Source organism: Candoia aspera, chromosome 1 (assembly GCF_035149785.1).
Source record: "Candoia aspera isolate rCanAsp1 chromosome 1, rCanAsp1.hap2, whole genome shotgun sequence".
Classification (NCBI taxonomy): domain Eukaryota; kingdom Metazoa; phylum Chordata; class Lepidosauria; order Squamata; family Boidae; genus Candoia; species Candoia aspera.
This window is the reverse complement of record NC_086153.1, coordinates 26719020-26732318: the sequence shown is the minus strand read 5'-3', so window position 1 is coordinate 26732318 and position 13299 is coordinate 26719020. Positions and strand designations below refer to the sequence as shown.

Below are 13299 nucleotides of genomic sequence, written 5' to 3'. Positions count from 1 at the left end.
ACTTTTTCTCAAAGCAAGCCCATTTCATTCCATGTGCTTCCATTCCCTCAGCACAGCAGCTCGCCTGCCTCTTCTTTGTACACATGTACAGGCTCCATGGGAGCCCCTCCCGTTTGATGACTGACAGAGGCACACAATTTACTTCACAATTTTGGTGGACTTTTATGAAATTGGTGGGCACTAAAGCGCTCTCCACTGTGTCGCATCCTGAGACTGATGGAGCCACGGAGGCACTTAATTCTACATTAGAGCAATATTTGCGTGCTTTTGTTAATTATCAACAGGATAATTGGGTTGATCTTCTCCCCTTTGCTGAAGTCGCCTACAATAATGCAGTGCATCAGAGCACTGGTCAGGTGCCATTTCTTTCATTTTCTTTGGTCGTGATTTCGTACCCATTCCTCAGCTGCCTCAACCAATGTCTCCTCCTTCATCCCCTGCAGACTGGGCAGCACATCTGGGAGACTCCTGGCCAAAAATAAAACAAACTCTCGCTGATGCCCAAGCCGCTTATAAACGCTATGCTGACACCAAACAAGCGCCTCAGCCACCTTTCCAAGTTGGAGATAGAGTCTACCTCTCCACGAAATTTATTAAATCACCCCAACCCTCTAAGAAGCTGGCACCAAAGTTTGTGGGCCCCTTTCCGATTGTTGCACAGATTAATCCTGTTACTTTTAAGTTGGACTTGCCTCATAATCTTAAACGTTTGCATCCTGTTTTTCATTGCAGTTTGCTCAAACCCTATCACCAATCGGACCGCTGGCATCCGCACCCCTCACCACCTGCTCCTATCATGATTGATGGCCAGCAACACTTTGAAGTCCAAGAAATCCTAGATTCTCGGCGCCTTCGTTCCACATTGCAATACCTGGTCCGATGGAAGCATTTCCCACATCCTGAGTGGGTTGCTGCTCACCATGTTCGCTCACCTATTTTAGTTACTCATTTTCATGCTGCCTACCCTGATAAGCCTGCTCCGTAGTTTTGCATTTTTTTAGGGGGGGTGATATGTCATGTTCATCGTTTCAATGTTCTGAATACATCGTAACGTTTCGCATGTCAATTTCCTGATCTGTGTTTGCTGGGTGGAAATTTCCAGCCGTGCCGGGCTGTAATCTTCTTACTGCAACTGTGGAATGTATGTGTGGGTTATTGACTCTGTTCAAGGTTACTTTCTCAGGCCGATGTGGGTAACGGTTGCTAACACCTGGGAGGGGGTGGTTGCTAAGAGGGAGCAAGGGTGGGACTGGATTTGAAGCGAGGGTTTTTAGTTTGTATTTGGCGTGCTTTTGCTCATTCTCAGCTTTCTTTGTATTTGCACTCTATTCTTCCAATAAATCAGTTATTCCTAAGCACCTGCTTGTGGGACTGAGTCTGTTAGAATAGGCAACCATTACACAAGAGAGCTAAAGAGCTTCTGCTTGGGAGAGCTTACAGAAGTCAGCTTCTTGAACTCACGATGGCTTCTGGGTTAAAACGTCAGATATACACTGAGATTGGCAGTCACAGGAACAATTCTGTCTCTCATGGCACAACTGGAGCATATCATATGGCCCTAACTTATGGTCACGTTAAAGTGTAACCCTCCAGTCGCTGGCCCACAGAAAACTATATCAGCATAAAATCTGCTGCCCTCTAACTGGCACTCCTGAGTGGGGGGGGGGGGAAACCAAGATGGCATCCATGACCAAAACCCCACCTCTTTTCTTCATGGCAGATATTGAAGGTAGTGTTCAAGGACCGGAGAGAAAGGGAGGGAAGTCCCATCCTAAAGTGGTCAATCGGTACTGGGCTGATCCCCCCCAACAATCAACTGACTGTGATACCATCTGAATGGTCTGTGAAACTGGCCAAGATTATACCCATAGCAAAACTCCAGTGGCTTGTTGCCTGCTCAATGGGGCAAACACCAGACTAGCTAAGGACAACTTTAAGCTCCCTCAGGTATGAGTTGGAGTTGAGATGAAGGCAATCTCACGGGCACAGAGACAGAGGAACGTTTATGGGGTGCAATTGCTAATTACTTAATAAGAATAGCCACGTGGCCAAAAGGCCTCCCAGAATTTCAAACGCAGCAATCAGGTTCAGATCATCATTTGCAGCAGGCCCTTTCAAAATACAGCCTCAGATACAAATGTTCGATGCAAATTCATTAAAACGTTTAATTACACTGTTATTTCACTGCTGTTACACAATGGTTTGCAGCATCTTCCATTAATGCCACCCGAGAGGGGCAAGGTTCTTCTTATGGAACATGGCAACAGCCTCCCAGTGTTTCACAAGCGCTTGTCCTTGGTACTTTCACTGCAGAAAAGAAACAGGACACTTTATTACTGAAGTGACTTTGTCTTGCCCAAAACAATGGCTACAAGTATAGACAGGTTGGGGGGGAAAGCACAATTTCAGATTTAATGGTGAATGTAGTCAATTAATTGCTATAATGTGACAAGCTATGACTGGTTCTTCTGAAGGTCACACTGAAGTTCTGCTTTAATCTGCCTTGGTCAGAGAAAAAGGGGTTCAACTAGCTCAGCATCCAGTATCCAACAAGAGCTCTCAGAGAAGCCTACAGGCAAGAAAACACACCTTGTAGGAACACTGTGGAGTTCCAGGAATGCAGGAGATGTCCCTTTTATCTCATAGCATTTATAATATGGACCCCAGCCACGCATTATTCTCTAGTTAACAAGCCACTCCCAGCACATTCTAAACCAAACCATTTGTTCTCACAAACCCAGATCCGAAGCAGTTTCAGGAGCTTGGTACTGCCAGTTGAGCAAATGTGAAATGTGATCTAAGAAAAGGAGTACAAGTAGGACTCTTTCTCTCCAATGAAGAAACAAAGCAGAGGAGAAACTCCCCAGAATCTGGATTCCATTTGATTCAGAGGTTTAGGAAAGGGGGAAAAAGCTGGTTTCCCAAGATTGCAAAACAGTAGGATTTTTTTTTAAGACTTGCAGGATACTAGCACTCGTTTGCAGCTGGCACCATAAAATCAACAATGGGGTGCCCAGTAGCAGTGGCCATGGGAGACCTGCAAGCAGTAGGTCTCAACACCAATAATTCATGTTTGAATTTTGATGATGCCTTGCTCAGATGAAATTCAGTTCATGGATAAATGTAGCTACTCAGCTTACCATGTGGTAAATGTGGAGAAAGTTACTCATTTCTTAATGCAGCTGTTTTTATGTGCTGTATCACCTACTGATACAGTCTGATCCTTGAGGACTACTAGGAAGTATATCTGTTAAAGCTGAGGCATCAGTTTCCTGATAGCTAATACAATGCAATTGTGGAGCATAAACAAGCAAAAATTAAGGAAATGGAGGATTACTTTATGGGATCAGCTCACATAAAGTATATACAAGTATGACCATAGATGTATGTAGATGTTTGCTTGCACTGAAATCAGCAGAGCTGGGTTGATAAAAGTGGGAATATCTATAATCCCCACTTCCAGTGTGAGTGTTTTAATACTAAACCTGTCCAGAATAGGTATTCCACAATAGGGAAACATTAAGGAATGAAAGGGCCTTTATTGTACTGGACATCGGCCTTGCTTCATTTGTCATCATATCTGGATCATCTGAAAAAGTTCTCATGGTTCAGGTAAGCATATATGAAATAAGAAAATGGAGGCTCGTAATAAAGAAGTCAGATTCCTTTTTCTTAAGCTGCAGATGGCACCTCTCAGCTAGGGCTACCAGGTCCAGACTGTAAACATCCAGATGACCAGTAGGTGGTAGCAGATAGATTAAAGAAACTCTTACTACTCTGCAGACATCTAGTGCTTATGCAGAGTTTTGCAGCAGGAACATGCTATGCCCAAGTATTTCTCATCTCCTAACTGAGAAAGAAATGGATCTCACCGGGTTACGCTTGCAGCACTTGGCATTAATGCCACAGTTGTATGGAAGACTTCCATGCTCGCAAAGTTTGTGGAGGCCTGTCTGACAGAAACCACCATCCTTCCGACAATCTATAAGTTGCCCTGTATATACGAAAAGAAATATTATTTGAGTCAATAGTTGTCATCAAAACACAATAGTTACAGATTTCGCATTGATGAAAATGGAGAGGAAAGACTGATTTGATTTACCACATTTAGCCAGCATTTTTCACAGCTGTCTAGCTCTTTCAAGTGACACTGCTGTCAGCCTGTAACAAGAAAATCAGCTGACCCTGAGTTTGCTGCAAACACTTGATGGAAACAGGGAAGATTGGCTGCTGAGCAATGGAGAGCGAGCCTGGAACAATTGCAGCAGTAGGAAAATCTAAGTTTTCAGACACTGAAAATGGAGTAGAACACCAAGAAGGACCTGCAACCACTGGCCAGCCCTAATGCTGTGGATTTAAGGAAAATGATAAAGGGCAGCATGAGAGAGAACTGGGAGGGAAGAGAAACTGGGAGAAAGAAAGGGCACCAGTATATTCCTGGGAAGAATCAGTCAACTCTCTTTAGACACAGACACTGCTGTCAACCTGCAACAAGAAAATCAGCTGCCCTCAAGCAGCACGTAGACTTGTTTTATATAAACCTAGCAGTTCGAAAACATGCCAATGTGAGTAGATTAATAGGTACCGCTTCGGCGGGCAGGTAACGGCATTCCGTGTAGTCATGCCGGCCACATGACCTCGAAGTGTCTACGGACAAACGCCGGCTCTTCAGCTTTGAAATGGAGATGAGCACCTCCCCCTAGAGTCGGACACGACTGGACTTAATGTCAAGGGGAACCTTTACCTTTACTTCACTCTAAGCCCAGGATAACAAACATCTTTGAGGGATGGGGGGAAGCTTTGTGGCATGCACAACACCCATAAAAAGGGGACAGAGCTTTGGCTGTTGTTACCGTTTGGACTTGGATAAATAAGGCCAGTACAGAAGGTCAATGAAAGCCAGTTTGGTGTAGTGGTTAAGGCACCAGGCTAGAAACCAGGAGACCATGAGTCCTAGTCCCACCTTAGGCACAAAGCCAGCTGGGTGACCTTGGGCCAGTCCCTCTCTCTCAACCTATAAAGGAACCTCCCTAATTTATCAGGCTGTAAAAAGTTTTGTACTTTCAGACTTGCCAGATTGATATCAGACTTCCCAAGTAGACCAGACAGGAAACACAACCAGATGAATTAATTATATTTTATTGTAAGGCTACATTAACAGAATCTTGCAAGTCTGAAAGTAGACATCTCCCACCATCTCTTTTTACACCCTGATAAGTTAGGGAGGTTCCTTTCTGAGTTTATTTCTCTTCCCATTATGTAGCTATGGGCTCCCACTCCTCTTATCTGATCATTCCCTAGGTAGCATCTCTTCCCTCATCTCCCAAGGTCATTCCCACATACCATTATGCAGCCCTAGGAAACAAGCAAAGGCAAACTATTTCTGAATCTTGCCAAGAAAACTGCAGGAACTTGTCCAGGCAGTCACCAGGATTTAACACTGACTTGAAGGCACAATAAATAAGTAAATAAGTAAGTAAATAAGGTCAGATTCATACAATACACTAAGAACTGGATTTCCACAAAATACTGTATCCCATTTTAGCATGGTCTAATGTGTTGCACAAGCCCAGTTCCACATAATAAATCTACTCTTCTGTTAAATCCTTCATCACCTGACAATCACTACAATCTTGAGCCTGGAACCTGAGGGGGCCATTACCGAATAGACTGATGGAGAAGGACAGCTGGTCTGATTAAAGCACTTATCTGAATTCCAGGGCTGTCCATAAGTTCTTCGGAAGCACCTCTGGATGCTGAGAAACCAGCCGTGTGGGATTCAAGTCACAGACATCCCTCAAAAGTGGGAATGCTTTTTAAAAAAAACTAATGTCTGTCATGCCTTCCCTTTTTCCCCTTCTGCTTCTGTTTCCCTAGGTTTACTCAGTCCCCTCGTACCTGAAGAAGCATGGAAGAGAAGCAGCAATGCAAAGGCTAGGAAAAGAAGCCTCATGACTGAAGGTGCCTCGGAAATCTCTTCAGCTAGTTCAAGGAAGCCAGACTGAAGAAGAATTAGAAGGACTCCACAGGAAGCCCAGCAGGTCTGTCCATTTATAACAAGTCATGATGTCACAAGAATGTGAAAGGTAGGGTAGATCAATGATGTGGCAAATCTTGCAAACATGTGATGTCCTATTACTCTCCTTTTAAAACTCCACCTCCGCACCCCACAATCCTTCTTATCAAAACTCATTCAAACCCACTGAGTTCACTGGATACTTCTTGTAAGAGGTTAAAGTCTGTGGTTTTCATCAATTGCAAATTGATGAATCTTCAAATGCTGCTTGCAACTTTGCAATGAAATGTGTGAAACCATTCTTTCAGTTGACAAGGCATGACATGACATAAGTGATTATAATAATATTAGCATTATTAGGGAGCTAATATTAGCATTCAAACTTGTGCAATGTTTGCAGATTCACTAAGTATGTTTGGGGCGATAACAAACATGGGAACATAAGTAACTCTTAGCTGTCTTGTGACTCTCCAGTACTGTATGCAAAGTCATTTATGCAGTCACCTTTGTGGAAGAGGACAAATTGTAGAAAACTCCTGGGAAACCACAGAGAATAACATCTTTGTATTTCCTGGAAAATTTCTAAGCTCCTTCCCTACAATCCCAGGGTATATTTGCTGTGTATATGTGGGTCCTCAAATAAATATGTTAGCTTGTTATGTTTATGAGGTAGAGACATATTGACCACACTGGAGATACAATCTGTCTTCGTGTTTTTAAAACACCCGCATGGTCTCCTTTGCAATTTAAAGAAAGCCTATATCTATTCTCAGATAAATACATTAAACTCTTATATGAAGGAAAATGTTATCATTTGAGTGAACAGTTTTCATCAAAGTGCAATGGTCATGACTTTCATAGATAAATAGATGGAAATAGAGCAGAAAGCCTGATTTGACTGACTACATTTAGCCTGTGTTTCATAGCTGTTTAGCTCTTGCAAGTATTCCAAACACTTGATGGCATTATACAGTTGCACCCCTTTATGTAATCCTGTAATAGATCAGTAGAAAGATCCCAGAGGCATCTGCAGGACTGAAAGCAGCATCACCCTGATGTGAAGCAAGCTCCAAATGCATTTTCCAAAGGGGTAATGCATATAGAACGGGGATGCTGCTTTCATCAGTCTGGCCCATCTGGCCCATTCCTGCAGACATCATTGGCTGAACCAGCCTCATAAAACCAATTTTCTAAGTGAACTAGAGTTCCAATGTACCATCCAAGTGAAACATCTGTGGGATGAAAAGTCATTGCTGCCACAAAATCTTAGGATAAAGGATGAAACTCTGCTTGGAGGCATGTTGTCTTCTGAATCAATGTTTTACTTTCAGGAAAACTTCAGGCAGATTAAGGAGCCACAAGGGGTTGTCTGGGGCATCTTCATATTGCGGACACCACAATGCCTGCTCCTAGAATATGGTCCTGAAGTGGCTAGAGGAGCAACATAGACTTTGGCAAACCAAAGTAAAAATCTGCACAGTGCAAGAGTGAGCAGTAGTGGAGGGTGAAGGCTTGCTTCCACTTTGTTTGGGAGGCTCCACTTCTTGTGAGAAATGGAATACTGACCCTGAGTTTTCTGCAAACACTTGAGGTGCAGAATCTCCGGTTTCCTGATGAACGGGTGAGATTGGCTGTTGAGCAATGGAAAGGGAGCCTGGAACAATTGCAGCAGTAGGAGAGTCTAATAAATAATTAGACACTGAAATCTTCCAAACACTGAAAATGGAGAACACCAAGCGGGACCTGCACCAACTGGCCACCCTAATGTCCTGGAATTAAGGGAATTGAAGAAGGGCAGCATGAAAGAGAACAGGAAGGGAAGGGAAACTGGGAGAAAGAAGGGGCAAGGGAGATGTACCAATATGTTCCTGGGAAGAATCAGTCAACTCTCTTTAGATACAGACACTGCTGTCAACCTGGACAATAATTTCTGTCATGTTTTTTTTTCTTTTTCCCAGGCTCATTTCAAAGAAAACCTGACTTAGTGATTGATGGTTGTTTTCTTGCTGGCAAGCAATGTGTGATGGGTGGGGAAACAAAGTCAAGGGAAACCACCAATTTCTTTCCTTATTTAGCCCCATTTTAAAATGACAGCACCATTCATCAGTCTTAGAGCAGAAGAGGGATCAGCAATTGGGAGATCAAATTTTATACAAGTATACTTTTCTGCCATCTCAAGGACTGGTTGACAGCATGTTCATGTTCCTCTCTAGTTGTGACCAAAGAAAGATGAAGGTTTATGGCTACAAATGGTCACTAGCTGACATGAATGAGAATGCTCCTTTCCTTTCCTTTCCTTTCCTTTCCTTTCCTTTCCTTTCCTTTGCTTTCCTTCCTTTCCTTTCCCTTTCCTTCCTTTCCTTTCCTTTTCCTTTCCTTTCCTTCCTTTCCTTTTCTTTTCTTTTCTTTTCTTTTCTTTCCTTTCCTTTCCTTCCTTTCCTTTCCTTTCCTTTCCTTGCCTTCCTTTCCTTGCCTTCCTTTCCTTGCCTTGCCTTGCCTTCCTTTCCTTCCTTTCCATTCCTTTCCTTTCCCTTTCCTTCCTTTCCTTTCTTTTTTTCTTTTCCTTTCCTTTCCTTTCCTTTCCTTTCCTTTTCCTTTCCTTCCTTTCCTGCCTTGCCTTGCCTTGCCTTGCCTTGCCTTGCCTTGCCTTGCCTTGCCTTGCCTTGCCTTGCCTTGCCTTCCTTGCCTTGCCTTGCCTTGCCTTCCTTTCCTTCCTTTCCATTCCTTCCCTTTCCCTTTCCCTTTCCCTTTCCCTTTCCCTTTCCCTTTCCCTTTCCCTTTCCCTTTCCCTTTCCCTTTCCTTTCCCTTTCCTTCCTTTCCTTTCTTTTTTCTTTTCCTTTCCTTTCCTTTTCCTTTTCCTTTTCCTTTTCCTTTTCCTTTTCCTTTCCTGCCTTGCCTTGCCTTGCCTTGCCTTGCCTTGCCTTGCCTTGCCTTGCCTTGCCTTGCCTTGCCTTGCCTTGCCTTGCCTGCCTTGCCTTGCTTTGCCTTGCCTTGCCTTCCTTGCCTTCCTTGCCTTCCTTTCCTTTCCCTTTCCTTTCCCTTTCCTTTCCCTTTCCTTTCCCTTTCCTTCCTTTCCTTTCTTTTTTTCTTTTCCTTTCCTTTCCTTTCCTTTCCTTTCCTTTTCCTTTTCCTTTTCCTTTTCCTTTCCTTCCTTTCCTTTCCTTTCCTTTCCTTTCCTTGCCTTGCCTTGCCTTGCCTTGCCTTGCCTTGCCTTGCCTTGCCTTGCCTTGCCTTGCCTTGCCTTGCCTTGCCTTGCCTTGCCTTGCCTTGCCTTGCCTTGCCTTGCCTTGCCTTGCCTTGCCTTTGCCTTCAGTCATTGTTGACTCCTGGCAACTGCCTGGACAAGATTCTGCAGCTTTCTTGGCAAGATTTCAGAAGTGGTTTGCCATTGCTTACTTCATGGGAATGAGAGAAAGTGACTGGCCCAAGGTGCCCCAGTTGGCTTTGTACCGAAGGCAGGATTAGAACTCACAGTTTCCTAGTTTCTAGCCTAGTTATCCTAACCAGTACACCAAACTGAATCTCTTTCCAGTTTCTTCAAACCCAGATCATTATTTGCAGCAGGCATTTTCAAAACACCGTGTCAAATGTAGATGTTTACTTCATGTTTAGTGAGTTGCTGAATGGCCCTGAGGTTGTACTGCTCCAGTTGATCAAAGAGACTGCAAGGATTTTAATCAGTAATGAAATTAGTGAGTCAGTATCACCACAGACACAAGATTTCAGAGTGGAACGTGGTGGTAGCCTCTTAATCTGGTCATATGTCCATCGTTATGACTCTTACTGTACAAAAGAAATAGAACATTTGATCACTGATGAAATGTGGTTCTGCAGAACAAGATGGCCACAGATACAGAGAGGCAGAAATGGAGCTTCTAATTGGACTGAGAATCTGGTCAACATATTGCCTATTTTCATTGCATAATTGCTAATATATGAGAAACAGAGTTCTGATACTGCTGAAGATCATGCTGAAATCCTGCATCAGCCTCAGAAAAGGCTGATAATTAGCTTTAATTAGCTGTGCTTTATTATAAGCTCACCTCTTACATCATGCCATCCCAACAACATCCACCTAGAGTTCTAAAAAGGCCAAAGTGAGTGCAAGCACATTTTCTGAAAACATTATGATCTTACATTAATGTCTCATTTCTCTTAAAGGCACATTCATGTCCAGAGCTTCTCTAATGCTATTTAACAGTACTGAACATTGTTGTGGATCTGATTTCTAAACTTGGAGGGAAAAAGAGGAGCTATCCTGCTGGACCACTCTTAACCGTATTAGAGAGACCTACCATAACTGGGCTGCAGAATTTGTTACGACCAGGAGATGGAAGCAAAAATACTGACAATTCTATCTTTGCTGCCATCTAGTGTGATTAAAGCTATTTATCCAGAAAGAGGAGAACTTGAGCATTGTGTGCCGCAGAGAGGTAGGCGGCAGAATTGCAACCAAAACTCTCCCCACAACCCGAGTTCAATCCCAAAGGAAGCTGGATTCTCCGGTAGCCAGCTCAGGTCGACTCAGCCTTCCATCCTTCCGAGGTCGGTAAAATTAGCACCCAGCTTGCTGGGGACGGTGACTGGGGAAGGCAATGGCAAACCACCCCGCTATAGTCTGCCAAGAAAACATTGTGAAAGCGGCATCTCCCCAAAGGGTCAGACATGACTCGGTGCTTGCACAGGTCACCCTTCACCTTTTACCTTTCACCTGGTATCTGGAGGTAGGAGGTTTAGTTTCTGTAAGATGGCAAAGGATAGTTTCCGATTATTTTATTTTAACATGGCAGAGCAAGTTATGCTAGCAGTAAAAATCTTCTATGGCTAGTGAGGGTGTCAGATACTCAGATATGGTGATATTTCATCTCAAATCTCTAAATAACAGAATTAACAGAACGGGACTGCAAAGTTCCTCAAGTCTTCTTAGATGGCTGCCAGGAAATACAGGAAACTATGACTCTTGGCCTCCATCTAGTGGTCATGCTTATTTTTATAGACCAGATCTATTAGATCTCCTGGATACTGGCCACCCTAATGCCATGGAATTAAGGGAATTGAAGAAGGGCAGCATGAAAGAGAACAGGAAGGGAAACTGGGAGAAAGAAGGGGCAAGTGTCATGTTCACTGATTCAATGTAGTTTATACATCGTAACGTTTCACATGCCATGGTGCTGACGCGCGTTTCTGTTTGGGAGGGAGCTGCTGTGAGACCTTGTACCAAGCTCTGTATGTGAAATCAGTACAATGGAATGTGTTTGGGTTATTTTCTCTGTTCAAGGCCTTTTCCCGCAGACCATCAGAAACCCTTAGGAGCACCTGGGATTGTGAACTTGAGAAGACTCTACGGGGGGAGGGATTTCATTTGCACCGAGGGTTTTTAGTTTGAATTTGGTGCGCTTTCATCATTCTCAGCTTAAGACTGGTCCTCGGAGTTCTGGCCATCGCAGCATCCCTGCAGTCACGTGGTCACCATTTGCGACCTTCTTTGCTGGCTTCCAGCAAGCAAAGTCAATGGGGAAGCTGGCAAGAGGTCACAAATGGCAACCAAAAGGCATCCTCACTTAACGACCCGCATTGATATACTTAACGATGGCAACCAGGAGTGCCGGAATTGCCATCGCTAAGCGACACAGTCATGTGACATCGCACTTTATGACTTTGTCGCTTAGCGACAGCAATTCTGGTCCCAATTGCCATCAGTCATAATTTCAGGGCAGCTCTGAAAAACACTGGGGGAAAAAACACAGTTTGGGGGGTTTTTTCTAGTGGTGCCTGCAGATGTCAGGATTTAACTCAGCAGCTTCTAGGTGCCTATATATGCCAAATTGAAATGACTAGCTGTAAATACAGCTGAGATCCCTCCTCCCCAAAGCAAACTAAAATAAATTTGGGAATATCAATACTCCACATGTTCTCTTTGTTTACCAAAAGATCATAGAAAGATCACTTGAACTCTGTTTCCATGTCCTGAATATGAACAAACTAAATCCAGTTTTACACCCATCTTCCATGGCAGAAAATGTTATATAAAGGTCTGTGTATGTGTGTATATGTGTGTTACCATGGGAAATAAAACAATTAGAATGAAAAGAAAAAAGAAGGCAAAGAACAAGTGAATTGTGTAGGCGAAAACTTGGTGGTTCTGTAGTGAAAGTGGCAAGCTTGAAAAACAGGCTTTAAAAGAAAGGTAACATATAGTCCAGCTTTTCACTTGTTTCATTCACTCCTTCCTCATTCATTTGTTTGTTTGTTTTCGAATCACGGGCAGGATTTGTTGGGGGAATGGAATGCTTCAGGGTGGTTCAGATGAGCTCCCTTTTCTAGTTCTGCCATTCTGATGGGTTGTTTTGCTCCACCCTAGGTTGTGTTTTAAAACATTGTGTTTTCCACAAGCTTTCATCATTATTGTTAGCTGTCTTGAAAGATTTTGGCTGAAAAGCAGATTGCAAATATTTAATAAATATATACAAATGAAAATTAAGAGATCAAAGTAAATCTAACGTGTTCGTCAGATTCTTCAGCAAAGTGCAAAAGCTGGCTTACAGCTAAACCTCAAAAAAACCAAGATTATGGCAACCAGCTTGACTGATAACTGGCAAATGGAGGGAGAAAATGTAGAGGCCGTGAAAGACTTTGTATTTCTAGGCGCAAAGATTACTGCAGATGCTGACTGCAGCCAGGAAATCAGAAGACATTTAATCCTTGGGAGAAGAGCAATGACAAATCTCGATAAAATAGTTAAGAGCAGAGACATCATACTGACAACAAAGGTCCGCATAGTTAAAGCAATGGTGTTCCCCGTAGTAACATATGGCTGCGAGAGCTGGACCATAAGGAAGGCTGAGAGAAGGAAGATCGATGCTTTTGAACTGTGGTGTTGGAGGAAAATTCTGAGAGTGCCTTGGACTGCAAGAAGATCAAACCAGTCCATCCTCCAGGAAATAAAGCCAGACTGCTCACTTGAGGGAATGATATTAAAGGCAAAACTGAAATACTTTGGCCACATAATGAGAAGACAGGACACCCTGGAGAAGATGCTGATGCTAGGGAGAGTGGAGGGCAAATGATATTTTAGATGATATTCTAGAGGTGATGGACTCATCCTTGGGGTAGCTGGGGCTGTTGACGACCGACAGGAAGCTCTGGCGTGGGCCAGTCCATGAAGTCACGAAGAGTCGGAAGCGACTGAACGAAAAACTACAAATTCGTCAGATTCTGAATTAGCCCCAGTTCGTTCTCACAAGGGATGGTTATTTCATTTTGTTTATGTATGTTAAGTTAC

At 43.4% G+C, this 13299-nt stretch overlaps 1 long non-coding RNA gene across 1 annotated transcript; it reads right to left on the bottom strand.

The window, feature by feature from the left end:
- Positions 1-2220: 2220 nt before the first annotated feature.
- On the bottom strand, positions 2221-6013 carry LOC134507542 (uncharacterized). The gene is made up of 3 exons (XR_010068924.1): positions 5899-6013; positions 3873-3994; positions 2221-2307 (listed from the first exon to the last, which is right to left on the bottom strand). It is a non-coding gene; the product is annotated as an uncharacterized LOC134507542 (long non-coding RNA).
- Between the last annotated feature and the right edge of the window lie 7286 nt (positions 6014-13299).